Genomic DNA, 13,262 nt, shown 5'->3' on the forward strand with positions numbered 1-13,262 from the left:
GCCCCCATGCCTCCCTGCTGTTTCTTTACCACGCTTTCGTTTTACTCTAGAGTTATCGATACGAGGTCGTGCTACCCTCAGAGCCCGGACGTTCTGAAGCCTCCCTGTTGAAAAAACCCATATGCCCCATAAATCCGATATCAAATAATCCGGTATGAAACACATAGGATACCATATAAAAACTCGTTTTTCTCATATATCATATGAAGGTATTGCATGTGGTAGATATTGGGAATACGTTTTTTTTTTCGGTGGGGCTGTAAGCGGTTCTGCAAAACCCAGAATGACAAAGAGCAACGCGAGGGTTTGAGCTCTTAAGGGATGGGATTCACAAAGCTTTTCGCTCGTAACTAGTCAGTTTGCTGGCCGCTAGTAACCTTCCCTTTGTTCGACATCACCTTTTGTTGGCTTATGCTCTTACGTAAAGATTTAGCGTAAGAACATTTTTGTCAGGACGTGCAGTGATCTCAGCTCGCTACTCGCTTTCATTACAAGTTATTAGTTTGTACTGTTTACCGTCGCATGCGGGATTAGCTCTCGCGGGCAGCGGACACATACGCTAGCGCCAGATCTATCTCCAATATAATTCTCAGTATCAATTTATATGACATGCCGTCTGTTCTAGGCCTTCACTGAACGCGGACAGATCGGGCTCACCAACGTGTTCTGAAAGGCTGCTACGAAGAAGACATGGGCACGATCACCTCAGGGAAAAACAATGGCCCGTACTGAAACGAGCTGAGTACTTTAGCGGTTCACTTCATTTCATACATAAACGATGCAAGAAAAATGGAAATGTTTTCTGGCTGCAAAGGAAGAAAATCGCATTTGCATCGGTGTAGTTCTGTAGTCGGGTTATAATTACAGTTGGGCTGAGAGATATTACAGCGGCGAATTCACTCCGAGGGAGTAAAAAAAGAATACCATTTGCTTTCTTTTGATTCCCATTAATCACTCATCTTTCAGTCTGGAAGCGATATCGATGAGGCAGAACTTTTTTTATTTGAATTCGAAATCGTTCGATGGAGAAGTGTACACTGCCGTCCTCGCTTGCTGGCGCTCGAAGCAATGCAGAAGAATCCGTCAGCGATGGACGGATTCAATAAATCGTGTGGTTTAACGTGCCCAAACTACACCGCATACGTTATGAGGTACGCCGCGGAGAACAGGGCTCCGGAACAATTTTTCACCACCTGTGGCTCTTTAGCGAACACCCAAAGCACGGTACACGAGCGATTTTTGCCTTCCGCCATCGCAGGAATCTCACGACCCAGAATTGAACCTGCGACCTCGCGCTCAACTGCAGAATTCCAGAGCCAGAGCGGGAGTTAGAGTTTGCTGATTACGATGCGAACTACCTCGGTTGTCTTGAACATGTTCAAAGGAGACCTAATGGTCCATTCATTCAATTAATGGACGTGCACAATCTCTACAGCAAGCTGCGCAGACTGGTAAACATTCTTTCGGGCCGAATTGAGCGTTCTCTTAATTTCCTACTTCTTCGTGTCGCCTGAATGAAACTCATTAGGTTACTGTACGCAGGCTTTGTCGATCCCGTGAAATGACCAGCGCTCTTGGAATATAGGCACCGCAAAATTGTGCCGTAGTTCATTAGACACAAAGTAAGATCCCCATTCCTTACCTTAGGATTCAGTCGTTTTTGCCAGCGTACACGTACTGCCTCTTTATAAATATGTATATATATAACTATAATCATAAGAAGCCAACAAAATTTGACACCATGGACAGCATAGGGGAAATTATCCGCACTTCTTAACTCAACTAAAGAAATTATACGTAAATGGACATGAGAGTGGATAAAAATACAACTGGCCGCAGGTGGGATACGAACCCACGTCCTCACATTACGCGTGCGATGCTCTTACCAATTGACCTACCGCGGCGCCGTTTTGCCGTGCACTTCCTGGGGTATTTATGTTTATCTACTAGAACTAACCCTGGTAGTGTGGGCCAGGGGCACCACTCATGGCCTTGGCGGACGATGTAGAACATCCTATCTACCGCAGGCGTCACGTAGCACGTGAACTTTTTGGATGGATGCAACTGGTCAATAAACCCACACATGCTACCTGAAGGCATCAAAGCTATCAGACTCGACAGCTTTGATGCCTATATATATATATATATATATATATATATAGTAGTAACTGGATTTTTCAATGGGCCAAGCGTATTTAGGAAAATCAGAAGCACACCTTCGCGGTTATCTTAGGTTTATTATTTACCCAACAGCTTCGGTCGGTAGACCGACCTTTTTCAAGGGTCGGTCCACCTTGAAAAAGGTCGGTCCATGCAAAACATATTGGGCGGTTGTCAGGAGTGCGCCATTGTCCACTGCTGTATGGATACCGCGGCTGAACGAAGTGAGGGGCTGGACGCAGTGGCACGGCTGATGGGAATGGCGCAAAGGTCTGAGGTGGTGGCCGTGCGAGAGCCTCGGCATAGCTAAGAGGTGCAGTCACCTCGGGAAAAGCAACGGGAGTCGGCACCGGTGGAGTCTCGCGGGCAGAAGGGAGAGCTGCGCAAACTTGCTCTTGGATGACCTGGCGAAGGTTGGCCGGCAAAGGTGAGGGTGGGGTAAACCGCAGCACTTCCACCAGAATCTAATGCGAACACAGGACAAGAGAGCAGCGGGCAGCGTTGGCAGCGTCTCTCAACCAGAGCAGGCAATCTCGAGCTCGCGCTTGCCGGATGACTGGCGATGTGGCTGCAGCGCCGGGCATTCGTCTTGACTACAATATATATATTGTAATGAAGAGAATGACTCACGGAGGCTCGGGCGCTCGGACACCGGGCGCTAGGGGCGAGCGAAGAAGAGGAGGCAGAAGTAAACCAGGCGTTCTGGCGGAAGGCCGATTGTATGTCTGCTTCTCCACATTACAATGGCGCAGCCGCCAATGAACCTGCCTTAAGGTGTTCCAGCCTTCAGTGTTCCTCGCACGGTGCTTCGGCGTGCCGGGTCCCTCCTTCCCAGGAACGCCGTCCACGCTTCCCCCGGTATGGAGCCCGTCACCCTACCATCGCAGGTACCCACTGCACCGTCCGGGGACGGCGTCCAAGCCTCCTCGGCGGCTCTCGGACAGGGATGTACTGATGCCCTCGTCCACGCCATCGCCGAGCTGACACAACAGCTCCAGGGTATGACGACCGCGTTCGCGTCCGTCGGCGGTTGCGTCCTGCCTGGGAACGCCGACCACGCTTCTCTGCCGCCGGCGTTCGTGGAAATACTAACGTTTCGCAGCTTTCCAGACGACGTTACCCTTTGGCTCCGCAACATCAATGCCTTGGGTGATCGTCATGCCTGGCCCGACCACACAAGATGGCTGGTTGCAGCACAACGATTATGCGGTGCCGCCAAGGTATGGGTTGGCGCTGAGCCGTGCTCCCTCAAGGGCTGCAGAAGATAGCGCCAACCTTTCCCTTTCCCTCAAGAACCACTTATCATCAAGGTATGGGAAAGCTATGAAGGTATCAAGCAGCTTTCCTGGTCTGCATGGAGCGCAGCTCTGATAGCTGCTTTCGGCCCGCTTCCCTATGCCTGCGGTGAGTCCGATCAGCACAGTTCTCCGCACGGCGCTCCGGAGAGCTACCACTTCGATCCTGCGGCAGGTGTGCCCAGCAACGCCTCAACAATGAGAGCCGCAGGCTGCCCCGCCGTAGGTGCCGGCTCACCGGCTGTCGTCGTCGGCTCTGCCGAAGACGGTGGAACAGCGCTTCGGGCCCTCCGTCTTGGACATGCCCTGCCTGGGAACGCCGTCCACGCTTCCCTTGGCGAAAATATGATGCCCGGCACTTCTTCGACTCCTCAGCCACCAAGGTATGCCGTCGATGCTTCCTTTGTGGTAGAACCAGCTGCCACGACTACCACAACGACCGCACTATCCGTGGACACCGGCCCTGGTACCTCGGGCAGCTGGACAAGCAGCCTGGCGGAGATGAGGCACCGCGATTTCCAGCAGCCGGCGGGAATAGCCCGGCAAACCACTGCTCTTGCTGTGACCCACCGCCAGGTGGCCTCCGAGCTTACGCTTTCCAGAAGAGCCGTTCAACCCATAACAACTGTTGGCGAAAGCGAAGTTCGAGTTCACGAACGACGGCCGTCTACGCCTCTGAACATCGCGGGTCCGTCGAGTTGCGATGATGGGGAGCTACCGGTCCGCAACGGTGATCTGTCTATGGATTGCGCAGGCGATAAACTTCTGGACCCGCCGGAGCCACACCTCGGGAGTTCGCAACAACCGTTGGCTGAACGTGCGACCATTCGCTACGCACTGAGTGAGGTCTCACTAAAGGAAGCCCAGGTGGCTGGCATCGCTGAGACCATAATCATCAAAGACCTTATCGGGCCGCCTAAATGTCCCTATCATACGAACAAGATACCACAGACTAAAGCGCAGAAACAGCTGTTCCTTGGTTCAAGCGCGGAAAATATCGCGGGCTCTGACCAGGCATCGCTGTTGACTCCGCCTTCGGACATAGATGACTCGGCAGCAGTCGGCATATTGTCGAGCTTCGCCGATTCAAGTGCATTGGCGAGCCTTGGCCCGTCATCGGCAACGCCACGAAGAGGCACACGATGGTTGAGCACAGGATTTCGCTGTATGCATGGCGCATCAGTGCGGCCAGCCGCTGTGCAGTGTACCGTGCTTTGCCAAGTGCGACCTGAGCGCAACACTCAGTGCCGACCCCCAGAGAAGCTGATTGCGCACAGGATGGCCCTAACGATGACGACTAACATTCCCAAGTCATGTCGATTATAGATGTGCATCACCAGCACGCTCTCCCAATCACCTGAGCTATCTCCGGCAGCGTGGCCGAGTGTAATGAAGAGAATGACACACGGAGGCTCGGGCGCTCGGACACTGGGCGCTAGGGGCGAGCGAAGAAGAGGAGGCAGAAGTAAACCAGGCGTTCTGGCGGAAGGCCGATTGTCTGTCTGCTTCTCCACATTACAATATATATATATATATATATATATATATATATATATATATATGTATAGATATTTAATTGTGGAATCTTTTTTTCAGTGTGTGTGTATGTGAAAAAAAGTAGAACCAAACCATTATGAAATGCACACGTCTGAATGCTATAGAATGGAAAAGTGTGCTGTCAAAGCAAATCTGTTTCTCATTAGGCGCTACCAACCGGCATCAGATACCATGCAGTTTCTCCCGTCTCGATTTGCCTGCAGTTGCTGTGCATCGAACCGCAAAGGGCCTCTTTGGTACCAAACTATTTTATATTCTGAGCATTTCCAGTCTTCAGCGCGTTTCCCTTCTCAGACAATGTGCGTTTGGCATTCAATGTATGTAGACGCTACAGCTGCCCTGCCTGCGGCATTCGCAAGCGTTTCATTCTTTTGGCGCAAAACTAACAAAGGAAGTGCATTTTTTTTTTAATTTTTACTGCGTCGATCTTTTTGTGCCTGTGCTGCGCTCACTAGTCGTGCTGGTGCTTCAAGAATAGGGCATCTATTCAGAAAATTCTGCCTCCGGATCGTTTGGGCGTATAAGGATGAATGCGGTGCCTGAAGCCAGCCGGCTTCACCGGGCTTACTTTATCTGCTCTGTGTTCTAGGATATTGGTATGGTGCGCCATTTTGAAAGCAGAAAATTTGGGGCTGTGGCTTCGCTTCAACAAAACAATGAAGAACAACTACAGGAGCGAATACAAAAAAAAAGTAGTAGCGGCGCTTCAGAGACGCTTTTTTGTCGAGCGAACGCCTACGTCTTTTGCAGAGGTAGCGTCTGCCTGGGACGTCGGTGAAATTCTCCGCCTGTCGACGAGGGCTCGCACGTGCGTTATCGAAGTCGCATGTACCTTTAAACAACCGAAGCCATGAACGCGATGGTATATTTGCAAACAGAGCTGAGCAATTCGTTCTCACACAATGACGTTTCCTCTGCATAAGAAAAAAAGGAAAAGCAAGAAAGAACACGTAGGAAACAGAAACAGGCGGATTATGAAAGGATTTTCAGCAGCGGGAATGAGTGTGAAAAAAATATTTCCAGATTGTCACTGGAGGCACTCCTTTCTCGAGTCAGTTTCATTTTAAGCGCGCCGGCGAAGGTTAAGCAAATGTTCGCGCTGTTCTCACAAGTTCACCTATGCTAAACATTTAATCATTCGCACTGTTAGGCAATGCCGAGAACGGGCTTCAAGCTGCTAGAATAGTTTAGCCACATAGGACTAAGAATTAATAAGTTGACGCAACTCCAATAAATGCGTTTCTCAGTGCGCATGAGAGACCACCAGTCTTGACACTCTATCGGTACACACAACGCCACTGTGATTTAGATTGCTCTAATTTTAGACAATTTGATGCAGCTAGAAAAAACAGTGCGAACTTCAGTGATTTCTTCGGCTCCGAACTCTACTACTGCGACAGCGGCATTCTCCCACAGTGAAGCCCACTGTATTCTTGCGTGCTTTTCCCGTCATTATTGCGCTCGCGCACTACCAAGGAATGAACAATTAGCCAACAGTTATAGGGTGGCTTGTTGGCTGTGGCGTTTTAGGGTACGTAGGTGTAATGTTAGAATATCGTAATGTTAGAAATAAAAAATGAGATTTTTGTTATAATATTTAAATATTAATTATAAACTTTGTGATGACAAAGCCAGAAAAGTGTTGTTTGAATAAATTAATCTGACTGTATATTCTTTGTTCTAAATGCAACTTTCAGTATGGCATTGTAATAGATGTTGGTAAATTCGAAATACGTACTGTCATACTTTAGCACTCTTAGACTACTCAAGTCTAAGTAGGCTAGATTGATTTAGTTCGACTGTGTAGCTTCAGGAAATCTCATGTTTGGAGCTGTTTTGCTTGTGCTTGTGCTTATTTCTTGTTGTTCGAGGTAGTTCAACATTTTGCTGTTCGAATGTGTTTGGTTCAGGCAGTTATGGTTCATTATGTTTATTTATATGCTCGAAGTTTAAGTAATTTGGTGCAACTAAGAAAAAAAAGCATTCGGCATAAAGAGATCCACACTAGTCGAACAAGGAATGCCTCTGCAGCCAACGTTTACACATCATTTCCACGTGACGAGGACCTATCCTCGTGACGGCAAACACAAATGTTTTGGCAGCTTCCACAAAAAATCACCAGCCCTTCCCCTGTCGAGAAAATGGGGGTAAGCAAAGCTTGACGTGTGTGTGTCTCTCGTAGTGATTTTCTTCCTTTCTTTCTCTCTCTCTCTTTCTTTATCTCTTTATTTCTTTCTCGATAACACGTTATGGACCGCACAAAGAACGATGGAACGAAAAATCTTAGGAGTAACGTTAAGAGACAGGAAGAGAGCGGTGTGGATCAGAGAACAAACGGGGATAGCCGATGTTCTAGTTGACATTAGCGGAAGAAATGGAGCTGGGCAGGCCATGCAATGCGTCAGATGGCTAACCGGTGGATCATTATACGGTTACAGAATGGATACCAAGAGAAGGGAAGCGCAGTCGAGGACGGAAGAAAACCAGGTGGGATGATAAAGTTAGGAAATTCGCAGGCGCAAGTTGGAATACGCTAGCGCAAGACAGGGGTAATTGGAGATTTTGGAAACGGAAACACGCTGTCTGCGAAAGACAGTTTACAGAGGGAAAATAGAGAGGTTGTCCTGATGTCGATAGCTCACATATTTTCGGCTGTGTGTATGTGTAGGTCAACAATACCACTCCCCTACACTGTGAATAGAAAAGTCGCTGCGAAGGCTCTCCACCAAAAAGCACGGGGGACGAGTCGTTTTGCGCGTGTCTGCGCTTTCCGATCGTGGATCTTTCACAGTAGCCCATCGGCCTCAATTGGTGCTTTCAGCTGCCGCTACATAACAGTGCGCTTATCCACCCACTTCTTGTTTTCTTTGCCTTATCAGGTTGTGTGCGTTCGATAAATCGACGACCTATGGCCGGCCACGCTTTCATCGGTGCTATACTTGACGTTATTTCTCTCAAAGGGGCGGCGCTCTTCCTCCGTTCCGTGAAGAAGGGATGAGATCGGAAATCATTCTGCAAGGACTGCAGAAAAAAAGGAACAGTTCGAACGGAGACCAAGGATAGCGACCGCAGCCAAACCCCCAGACATCCCGCCGCCAACAAGCACAGCCACGCCCACACACCCATACGCACGCACGCACGCACGCACGCACGCACGCACGCACGCACGCACGCACGCACGCACGCACGCACGCACGCACCACACACACACACACACACACACACACACACACACACACACACACGCACACGCACACGCGCGCGCGCGCACGCACGCACGCACGCACGCACGCACACGCAACGCAGAGTGATGTTCCGTTGCTGAGCACGAGGTCGTGGGTTTGATTCCAGGCCTTGGAGGGCACAACTAGATATATCATGGTTTAATGCCAAATCGCTCTTGTACCATGACATGGGTGCACGTTCAAGAAACACAACTGGTCAAAATTATTCCTCTGCGGTCCACGCAAGAACGATAAGTAAAGCAAAAAAAAAAAAGCAATTCGTGCGAAAGAGCAGTGGCACCAAATTATATCAATGAATAAAGGAACTATGGCTCTCAACCTTGAGAATTCATTGGAACAGGCTGTATTAATTTCGGCAATGAAAGATGACAACTGCAGGTGCTAAAGAATATATTCCACTCCTTAAAAAGAGAATGGATTTACGATAACGAGTGCATTACAGCAAAGCTTATAGAGAACGAATCAAGGTTGAAAACAAGCCACTGGGGTGCTAAAAGAATTGGTCCGTGTTAGAAATTTTCTCACATTCAAGCAAACTTTATGATTGCTCTTTGAACGGTATATAAGCAAGATTTCCTCCTGTTATAGTTTAAAATTGCTATTTATTTTCGTGTGTATTGTTTCTATCAAGTTACATCTACATGCCATGCGTTACTTTTCGTTGGCCAGCACTCGCCGTCAAATCCCGATATAGCAGCTCATCTCAAGGTCCTTTTTTTATTAGTATGAAAAGACAGGAGGACTTAGCAACATCATTGGCGCCGGCTAATCCTTTTTGCTCAGCAAGCAACACAAAAACACAAGAACGTGATATGCACTGGCGACAGTCAACTAGTACTAACGTTTGCAAAGTTCTACCCACGGAAAAAAGTAAAATGACACAAGTGACATACACAGTTCCGTAAACGAGTGAACGTGCACAAAAGATTCTGATAACATGCCCATAAATCCTCCTTACGCAAGCTACGCAACAAGTCACATAACAGCTCCTAATACCGCTTTTAGAGCTTATATTTACAGCTCTAATACAGCTTATAAATTAAAAGTTTACGGAATTTCTCGTGCTAGTAATGTCCGCCTGTTCGAATAGTTCAGCTCAAGTAGAAGAATTACGCTATCTGCCACAGGCGATGTTTACAAATTCCGTAAAAGTTAAATACACGTACAACCTCTGATACAGAAAGAAAATGTAATAGTGAGGTCAACCACCATACATTTAGTAAGAACGTAATGCACGTATTTGCTTTTTCCAAAGAGATTTTGAAACCGCAAGTGCTTTTTTCCGTAGTTGAATTGTTAGCCATGGTCCAAGTATTTTATTCAAGGTGAAAGGTCCGCGGTTACATCATTACATCGGTCTGTAGTCTTCACCACACGGTATCGTGTCGCGGACACTCGCGAAAAAGATGTTGTGCGTCTTCGTCAGCATGGCCGCAATGGCACTGCGGACGAGGAACGCGTTGAATACTGTGTAAAAAGTGACGCGTGAATACTGGCCCAAGCCGCAGATGGTTCAATAATGTTACAAAGTTTCTATTGTCGCTCAACTTTGGCGGAATGGCCAATGTAATGCTACGATCAATAAAGAATAACTCTGAACACTTTGATTTCTGAGCAAACCATGGGTTTGAGCTAAGCCGACAGGATATCTGTCTCAGCAAACGGTAGATTTTAATTTGGGCAAGAGGGAGATTCATTGTGTTTTCATTTTCATGGCACCTGTTTTGCAGTAGCGTCCGTTGCACTGTTTCCAGAAATATTGCAGTGTCCTGGAATCCACTGACCACCATAATGGGATTCCTTGCACTCCATGTCTTTTGTGTGTTCCTATTGTTTCATATACCAAATGTGTATTCAACGCATTTTGGTCTGTGGTTTTATTGACGTGAGGGCAGCTTGGGAATTGCTAAAGATATCCCACTTCTGTGCGATCTTCAGTGACGCTAGGCAGCGCAAGACAGAAAGGATTGCGAATAGTTTGACTGCAGAAGATGTCACTCCAGATAGTCTAAACTTTTGTGCGAGCTTCAGGTCCGGTATGATAAATGCAGATGCAGACGAATTATTTCGGCACGGTGCGTCGGTATGCACATGAACATACTGTGAATATAAGGAGTAAATTTGGAATCGTGCAATTTGATTCGCAGCTGTCATCAACATATATCTTGTTAGATGTTATTCCTAACTAGCACGGTCTCAAACCATGTTGCCATGGCGAGAAGCGGGGCAGTTCTTTCCTGCCCCAGATACGGTTCGCGATTGTTATGGTGTGGACGCACTGCAAGTGATTCAGCTCCTTAGTCCTCGATTTCAAGTACGAGGATACGCTTTTTGGTTCTCAAAGTTGGAGACAGTGTGAGAGAGAGAAAAAAAATGGCGCAGTTTCACCCGAAAGGCGAAGCATCAATTGTAATAGCAAATTAGTAGAGAGCTATACGGAGCAAGGATAGTAGTTTTATCAGCTGTATAAACTTGGACATGTAGCAGCACTAGCAACGCGAAGAACTGCTGTCGACGCCGTCGGCGTTTTGCCCGCGTTCGCACCGAACGCGCGCGGCGTTGGTGATGGTTGCCGGTGCCTCAGGGAGCGGGCTCGGAGGTTTTCGACGAGATCAGAACGGGACACTCGTCGAGCAGCGTCGGAAGTCTTTACCACCTTCTCGCCTCGCAACGTTTTTTAAAATGCGAATGCATTTCTTAGTCGGGGCATGTCAGGCGTCTGTCGGTGTCCGCGCGCCGGCAGGTGTTATCTCTCCGCTCTCACTCCCTCTCCCATAGCAACAGCTGCGGGCGCGCGCGCTTATCCTCGCCCCTAGCAACCGGAGCATGTGGTGCGGGCCTCGGAGTAGCGGAGAGTGAGTGGAGAGGAGGAGCGCGCTCTGGCGTGTGAGGGCGCTCGCATCGCGGGAACTCGGCGGAGCTCCCGCGTGTGTGGAGAGAGTGTAGGAGAGATGATGATGATGATAAGTGGTTCTTGAGGGAAAGGGAAAGGTTGGCGCTATCTTCTGCAGCCCTTGAGGGAGCACGGCTCAGCGCCAAAATGCAGTACTTCGCCGCTCCTTCTCTCGCCGTTCGCTCTCTCTCCTCCCTGCGCCCCACTCTCAGGTTGGTGGTAGAAACTTTTATTGCCATTGATGGTGGGGGCGAAGACCCCTACATGGCACTTGGGTGCTCCCTTACTGTGAGGACGCACCCTTACAAAGCGAAGGAGAGCCCTTGGAGCGCAATCCTTCTCATAGCACTGGAGATGATCCAGCACTGGTCTTGAGGGGAAGTGCAGGTCAAAAGAGTCTCCCAGTAAGACTCCGCCACGGTCTGTGATGGGGGATGAGGGAAGGTGGGGCATGTGAGGAGGGTGTGTAGGAAGTCTCCTGGTTTACTGCAAAGTTTGCATGAGGAGGGGAATTGGTCTGGGTATCGTGCATGTAGCAGCAAGGGGTATGGGGCAGTCCGAGTTTGTAGTCGACGCCAGTGTGCGGCCTGCGCTATGGTGAGGGATGGGGCTGGGGGTGTGTATTCCCTTCGTTCGTCCCGGTAGTACGAAAGGATATCACTGAAAGAAAGCAGGCGCTCCCTGGCCCGTAGAGGGGGCTCGACTCCTCCTGCCCGGAATGTAAGACCTCGGGCTAGGGAATGAGCCTCCTCATTGCCAGGGAGGCCGGCATGTGCTGGCGTCCAGATGAGGGTTATGGGGTGCCGGGGCTGCCAGAAGCGTAGTAAGCGAGCAGCGGTGCGGGATATGTAGCCGTTGGCATAGTTGACAATGGCAGATTTGGAGTCAGTGATAATTTTGGTGGCAGATGTAGAGATGAGAGCAAGCGCGATGGCTGCCTCTTCTGCCTCTGTGGTGGAATTGGTGATGATTGAGCTGGAGGTTAGAAGCTTTGCCTGATTGTCGGCTACCGCCAGGGCCATACGGGAGCCTGACGTATACTCTGCTGCGTCCACGTAGACCACATCATGGTCCTCGCTGTACTGTCTGTGGAGGGCCCGAGCCCTTGCTATTCTGCGGTTCCCATCTCGCTCAGGGTGCATGTTCTTGGGGATGGGAGGTATGTTGAGGTTAGAGCGGAGGATAGAAGAAAGGGGGACCCCCTCGGTAGGGTGTGTAATTGCGGTTAGGCTTAATTGGGATAATAGAGCGCGGCCAGCGGCTGAGTTAGATAGACGGGATATTTGTGCCGTAAAGGTGGCTTCTGTGAGTTCCTCAAAGGTGTTGTGGACACCGAGTTTGAGGAGTCGGTCGGTGGATGTGCTGGGGGGAAGGCGTAGAGCCATTTTCGTGCAACTCCGTAGGAGCGCGTTTACCCGGTCTCTCTCCTTCTGTCGGAGGGGTAGGTATGGAAGGGCATATGTGGTGCGGCTTATGATGTAAGCCTGAGTAAGGCGAAGTGCGTTTCGCTCACGTAGGCCAGCCCGGCGGTTCGCTATGCGGCGAATAAGTCGGGTGGTCTGTTGAGCGTGTGTTTGGAGAGTCTTTATGACTTCTCCGTGCGCGCCGTGGGAGTGTAGAACTAGTCCTAGCACGCGGATTTTGGATACTAGTGGGATAGGATGGGTACCTAGCGTAAGGGAGATGGAAGGAATGACTGAATCGTGTTGCTTGGGGCGGTAGAGAAAGAGCTCTGATTTGGAAGGGGAGCATGTCAGGCCGCGCTCCTGTACATATGTGTCGATGGTGTTTAGTGCCAATTGTAGATGTTGTTCTATTTCGGCGTCACTGCCGTGGTTTGCCCAGACAGTGATATCGTCGGCGTAAAGGCTGAAATGAATGTCGGGAATTTGAGCTAGTTGTTGGGGTAAGTGAAGAAGTGCTATGTTGAATAGAATAGGGGAGAGGACGGCTCCCTGGGGCGTACCTCGTGCTTCCAGTGTTATGCCTGGGAGGCGGTGGTCGCCGAAGGTAAGTGTAGCTGTGCGGTGGCTGAGGAAGTCTCGGATGTAGTTGTACATCCTGGCGCCCACTGCCAGGGTTGTAAGGTTCTGTAGGATAGCTGAGTGTGTA

The sequence above is a fragment of the Dermacentor silvarum genome, chromosome 2 (assembly GCF_013339745.2).
Source record: "Dermacentor silvarum isolate Dsil-2018 chromosome 2, BIME_Dsil_1.4, whole genome shotgun sequence".
Taxonomy (NCBI): Eukaryota; Metazoa; Arthropoda; class Arachnida; order Ixodida; family Ixodidae; genus Dermacentor; species Dermacentor silvarum.